The following is a 6555-nucleotide window of genomic DNA, read 5'->3' as shown; positions in this document are numbered from 1 at the left end:
AGCTGGTGACTAAGCCCAGGGAGGATGCAACCCGCTCTGATACCAATTGTTGAAATTAGGGTTGCAAAGAAACGGACACATCTTGGAGAAGATGAAGGAAGCTCAAGGCACACAATGGAGAGTGTGTTACTTAGTATGCAATAAAAAGATTGATAGCCCTAGAGTGATGGGTGTATATACAATGCACCGGGGAAAAAACCTCCTAAAGAGGGAAAAAATGCCCTGGCGGTCCTAGTGTGTTCAAACACATCACTACCACATGTATATGGCAATAGAATCTACTTCACCTACAGGGGAAAGAACATGTATATAGATGCTAGTGAGCGTGGTCACACTATTCCACTTGTAAATCCTCCTGTTTTTGATAAGTCAATGACGAGCTCAGTTTTTGTGTACATGATTTTTGTAGTAGAGGCCCTAAAAGATCCTAATGTTTCATCAAATGTAAATGGTAGGAATCAAGACGAGTTAGACTTGTTAATTTTCTAAAAAGGATTCCAAGATGTGTTCATCGATGATATTCCTATAGACTTACCTCCAAAACGAGTGGATAATGATGTTGACAGGCGAGCGTCAACGACATGCATTATGCTTCCATTGGTGTGTACACATATGTGTATGCATATATTTTTTGTATTTACGGGCTCCATAGTGGGTTCCAAGTTGTACATTGATGATAATATGAGCCTAGATACCTGCAACATGTTATACATTTTTTGGCCGGCTGCCCATTTTTAAAAGCCCTTGTATATAAGTCAATTCACAAGATGTGAAAGGACATTCTTAGAGAAGAGAGTGTGAGGGAGTGTGGAGAAGAAGAAGAGGAGTGGCTATGGAGCTTGGATCTTCCACATCATATGTAGTAGTCATTGGGATTAATGGAAGCTAACTTCTCTCTACTTTCTCTTGTCTTTCAAGCTTATGTGTGTTAATGGTGTATGATTAGTGTTAATCTTCTCTTCTCTCTCAATTTTTCCCTCTTGTTTGAGCATTCTTGCTTCACATGTGTGCTAGATTAGAGTGTGTGTGTGTACATGGGCTGCATACATTTCTCTCATGAGGCTTCTTTGTGTATGCTTATTGTGTGATTAGAGTGTGTGTGCTTGAGATTAGAGCATAGGGATACACCATTGTTTGCATGATTAGAGAGTTAAGAGTGTAGATTGAGAATGTGTGTGCATAGATCTTGCTTCATCGGCTTTCCCTCTTCTCCTCTCTTGCTTTACCCCTCTTCCTAGAGTCCTCATTCTGTCACGTTGTGCTATGACCACCAACATTGGCGCCGTTGCTGGGGATCGAGCACCTAAGCTAGAGGATCACCCGTGTGATGGTTTGAGTTTCTAATTTTCATTAGGATTAGGTATTGGTGATGGTGAATGGTTGATTTGTGATGAAATTTTGTTTAAAAAGTTGTGTGTAATTTTCATGTTTTCTCTTCATTTTCACTAATTGATCATTAATTTACTACTAATCCGCTAACAATTGGAGTGTTTTACATGTTTATGTGCCTAATTAGAGACTTGTGCATCACTCTGACGGGTTGAAATTTCATCAATTTTGCATGATTTGAGTGATTAGAAAGTGTGTAATTATGTGTGATTTATGCTAATTTTGATATCTAATTACTCACTAATCTTGTGTGTTTTTGTTGCTACACATGAATGAATCTCTAATTGGATGTTTTTCCTTCATGATTATATGTTTGATTTGAAGAAAAATGATGTTACACATGATGCTTTGTGATTGGTGCTTGTAGATGGAGATGCGGTGAAGCGGTTGCCTACACACACACACACACACACACACACACACACGTGTGTAATCGTCAATTGGAGTGGAGAAATGGACGCGATTCTTGTTGTAATGTGCGTGCATTAACCCACTTTAAAATCTGAAATTAAAGTGCAGGTTTGAGAATTGGTTAGGTGTAATTAATCGATGCAAATCTATGTGCACTAGTGTATGCCAACGTGAGGGCAAATGTGTACAAATTGGTACTTGTTTTTTGACAATTTTGATGCCAATGTGTTTGATGTAAAACCATTGATTGATTATGTTCATTATGTTGATATGGTTTAGGGTTTTCGATTGCCAATTTTGCACCGAACTGCTGTCCAAATTTTGGTCGAATTGTGTGTGATTAATTGGTGCATTTTAGGCTTAATTGTGCTTGTGTATACACACATAATTAAACTAATTGCAAGTGGCAAATTGGAGTGTTTATGATTGTATTGTGATGTTAGATTAGTAGTAAACAAGTGTACGCGTAGAAATTTTATAATTGAACCACCAATTAATTAGCAAAATGGACCAAAAAAGAGGTTAAAACGGGTCTTGGTTTGATTGGTAATTGATGTGTTAAACACACACACACACATACACAAACATACACCCCTCTTCATTTTTCTTACTTTCTCTCTCTCGGATATACACACACACACACACGTCCAAAAAAAAGAACAAAAAAAAACCCAAAAAAAACGTACACACAAAAACCGCCCCCCTTTAAATACTCCTTGATTTTCTCTTTGTTTCTTTCACTCACACACACACCATACACACACACACACACACAAAAGATCCTCCACTTAAATATTCCTTGACTTTCTCTCTTTGTCTCTTTCCCTAAATCACTCCTTGACTTTCCCTTTTTGTCTCTTTCCCTCAATCACTCCTTGATTTTCTCCTTTTGTCTATTTGTCCTCTTTCACTCACCCACACAAAAGATCTCCATTAAACACTCCCTTGATTTTCTCTTTTTGTCTCTTTCTCTCACTCGAATTTACACACACATACACGTCCCAAAAAAAAAAACTTTTTAAAAAAATAAAATCTTTCTTTCTTTGCTTCTCACATATATTCCACACGCCCCACATACTCGACGCTCACGCGCATGTACACACGATTAGACACATTTAGAGCAGATACATCCGAGAGTTAGGTTTTGCCAGATTTGAGTCCGATTGTACGCATAAACCTCGATATAGTGCAGATTTTGATTTTAGTCTATATTCGACAAGTTGACGAGGTTTAGAGACCTATCACATGCCAAGAGCGCACATATGATGGCCATGACCACTTCGTGCTCTGAGTACACATTGCTCACACTTGTAGGCGAGCACAGAGGCCGGCCCTTTTACACGAACACATACGGACATTTCTTTGTCCAGTGCCGCGCCTCCTTTGGCCCCACACAGACCCTCCAGGTGGTGCAAGTCCTTCCCAATGACACGCGGGATGGCACGTTTAGAGATGACTATCGCGCCACGTATGTGGTCAACCATTTGATTAGGCTAGAGGAGATAGAGCTAGTACACGTAGATGATTTCCTTGAGGCCTTCAACCATCCCGTGCAGGTTACATTACAGTGGGTAGGTCCTCGAGTGATCTATATAGATAGCGCTTAGTGCATATATCGATTAGAGTGTCGCACTTCTAGTAGACGCCTATCCACAGATGTTGTGACACTAGTTGGCGAGCCTAAAGACAGATGCTACAAGAGAACCACAGGCACTGAGCTTTACTTTTTGACTTGTGGATTTCCGTACGATCCTCGATCGACCCAGCGCCCTACTTCGAGTAGGAGTGCCTCACCTCCTTTAGACACAGTGCCACCACCCACATCACTCAGGAAACCACCGCCAGGATTCTCCTCACCTAGACTTGATTTGCCACTAAGCGTTTCGAGCTATCACGAGTCTAGAGCAATGTACATGGCGATTGCTAGCACTTTGCGTACCACTCAGAGTGAGCCACAGATAGAGACCGAGAGCCTTCGAGACACATACTCTAGAGAGTCTCAATCTCGACACCTTGCACCATCTAGAGACCGATGTCAGCCTTTGATGACATAGATTAGAGAGCATACGAGAGAGTCTATGACGACCACATCACCCCAGTTGAGAGCACCAGAGGTAGGGCCCCTAGACCATTGACCCCCACCCTTCAGACACTGTCTGAGACCAGAGAGACTAGGGATAGGATGAGAGATATAGACGGTCAGATCTTGCATATGGTAGGCCGATCTCCACAAGGGGTTGCATATTATGTTGACACTTATGATCACCCCTTTGTGAGACTAGCCACCCCGCAATGCATGATGTCTACACCTAGGCAGATTGTGAGAGCCTACCCACAGGTCGATAGAGCAGTTTTTATTAATGACCTCGGAGAGTAGTATCTCTTGATTGAGACCCTTGATTTTGATGACATTGAGCGAGCACACCCAGATGACAGCCTAGACACACAGACACATCCTAGGCTAGTGGAGCTTCAGAGAGTTGAGCAGACCGTGACCTATCTAGATGAGCTTGGTCGTAGGTACAGACACCTGACGAGTGGTGGATCCAGGGATCCTTCAACTAGCCTTCTTGAATATTTGATAGGAGATCCACGTGAGCGAGTTTATAGGGATGTCGATCATGCAGTATATGTTTTGACTATACGTCTACCCTACTCCCCTTGACTTAGACATGATGATTTATGTTTACCCACAATGACCACGCTATCTCCACAGCTATCGAGAGCTCCGAGTCCTCGAGAGACACCACTAGAGAGATCACCTCCTAGGCTTCTTTTTTCACGTCGTATTCTACCACCTTGGGAGATGCCAAATGAGGATGATAGTTTGCCACGAGAGATAGCTCCAGCACCTAGCCTGCCCCACAGGTAGAGCCCCTGAGACCAGACCCCAGTCAGAGTATTGTTAGGGAGCCTACACCACCTACCACACTTATCCACGAGACTTCCACCACACAGTGAGAGATCTCACAGAGTCATAGAGTGAGTGACTCCGGTGGCTTTGTTATAGTTGAGACCACTCCACAGATTCTAGCTGCCCTTGAGCATCCTTGTTTAGATCTGTTGACCTCACATAGGCCCTTAGAGATAGCTGTCGAGCTAGAGCCATCTACGAGAGTAGATCCCCCTATGAGAGAGGATGCAGAGCCGACAACATCGCTATCCCACTCTTTTAGCTTGCATAGCGGTGTCATAGCCAGTGAGTCACAGAGAGAGCAGCCACCACATATAGATGTTGCCCTAGTGCCATCTACGAGTGCCGATTCACGATCAGATCACCCGATTGAGCAGAGACCAGCCACGAGCCGTACTTTTCTAGATCTGGTTCCTAGAGACCACATTACTGATACCACAGAGATAGAGGTTACACCACAGATACATGGGCGTACACGAACTAGAGTGACCTCTACTGACACCCTATGTAGGGATACGATAGCGCGTGCTAGACTTGTTTGGAGACCACGTACACAGGCATCTCATCCATGTGTAGAGCCTTTTCTAGGCAGAGGCTCTGCGACGATGAGTAGTGCCACTAAGGAGCGACACACGATAGATCAGGCACATAGCTCTCCACGTAGAGCTTCCAGGACAACCCAACAGGTATTTTTTCCCCGTGACGAGATACATGCTAAATTTTTACCTTGTGATGACACGATCATATTTCTAAAGAGCCATATGACCGACGATGGACTTTCACATGGTTGGCTCACATCTAGACGGTCACTTGAGGCACATGATTACTTTGAGGGACAAAGACATGTTTGGGTACCTAGGCCACGAGCGGTAGCACACCCAGCGCATACAAGATCATACCCTAGAGCGAGACCTCCACGAGCCAGATGTCGAGAGATGAGACTACCCCTAGAGAGGTCGGTACCTTCACAGCAGATAGTATGTCCTAGAGCTAGATGCACACATAGACACGCTAGGAGAGCTCAGACTGACATCCCTATGAGAGCGCGAGCATTGCAGATTTGGCTACTGAAGAGCCTTCCATAGACTATTCGAGTAGAGGCTGATGACCCCCCTACGCCCATTCCTTGTGATGTTGAGCAGACTTTACATATGGAGCTAGGTGTTAGCCAACCCTTGACTATTAGAGATTGAGTTAAGAGATTGCAGATCATGCTTCATGGTGAGAGCTCTCTCTTGACTCCTAGTCACACGAGATTTGAGATTTGTACACATTGATATGTGCACTAGATTTATGTGCATATACCAGAGGCACTTTTTTTCCTTTTGGGTTTTTTCCCTCTGGATATCCAGGTTTTAGACCCTAGCTTAGATGTTTTATTTTATTATTCTGTTACTTTTGTTATTTTATCTTGCTGCTGACATACCTCTTGGAGGTACAGTGCTTTTGTTGATCTTTTGATGCAGCACGTAGACAGACATTAGCTTGCCCATGGAGATTGGACGACCATGTAGACATGATGTATCTCCAGACACGAGGAGCTTCCATGACATCGACCTCTTCATCAAGACCATGCACAGGTGTACTCCTTCCTATGCTATATGGTTTTGTACATTTATATTTGTTGATTGTGGCTTCTTCTTGGTTTGATTAAGTGCATTCAATTATGTTTTGTTATCTGCCATTAAAGATGTATAAACTTGTCCTTTCTTTAGTTAATCGACTTAGAGTTTAGTTTTATTGATGAGCCTTGAGGTTAGGAGGCCGTGACTTTAGGTTAACTCATTTACTTGACTACTAGTCCTAGTTGGTAAAATTATTTGAGTGTTTGAAACCTTAGG

At 43.0% G+C, this 6555-nt stretch overlaps 2 pseudogenes; both read left to right on the top strand.

The window, feature by feature from the left end:
* The first annotated feature begins 822 nt into the window (after positions 1-822).
* On the top strand, positions 823-3854 carry LOC147450105 (uncharacterized; annotated as a pseudogene).
* Positions 3855-4495: 641 nt separating this feature from the next.
* LOC147450104 (uncharacterized) lies at positions 4496-5799 on the top strand (annotated as a pseudogene).
* Positions 5800-6555: the final 756 nt, after the last annotated feature.

The sequence above is a fragment of the Adiantum capillus-veneris genome, chromosome 9 (assembly GCF_014529385.1).
Source record: "Adiantum capillus-veneris isolate H3 chromosome 9, ASM1452938v2, whole genome shotgun sequence".
Classification (NCBI taxonomy): Eukaryota; Viridiplantae; Streptophyta; class Polypodiopsida; order Polypodiales; family Pteridaceae; genus Adiantum; species Adiantum capillus-veneris.
Note: the sequence above shows the minus strand (reverse complement) of the source record. Positions and strands in the feature narration are given on the sequence as shown.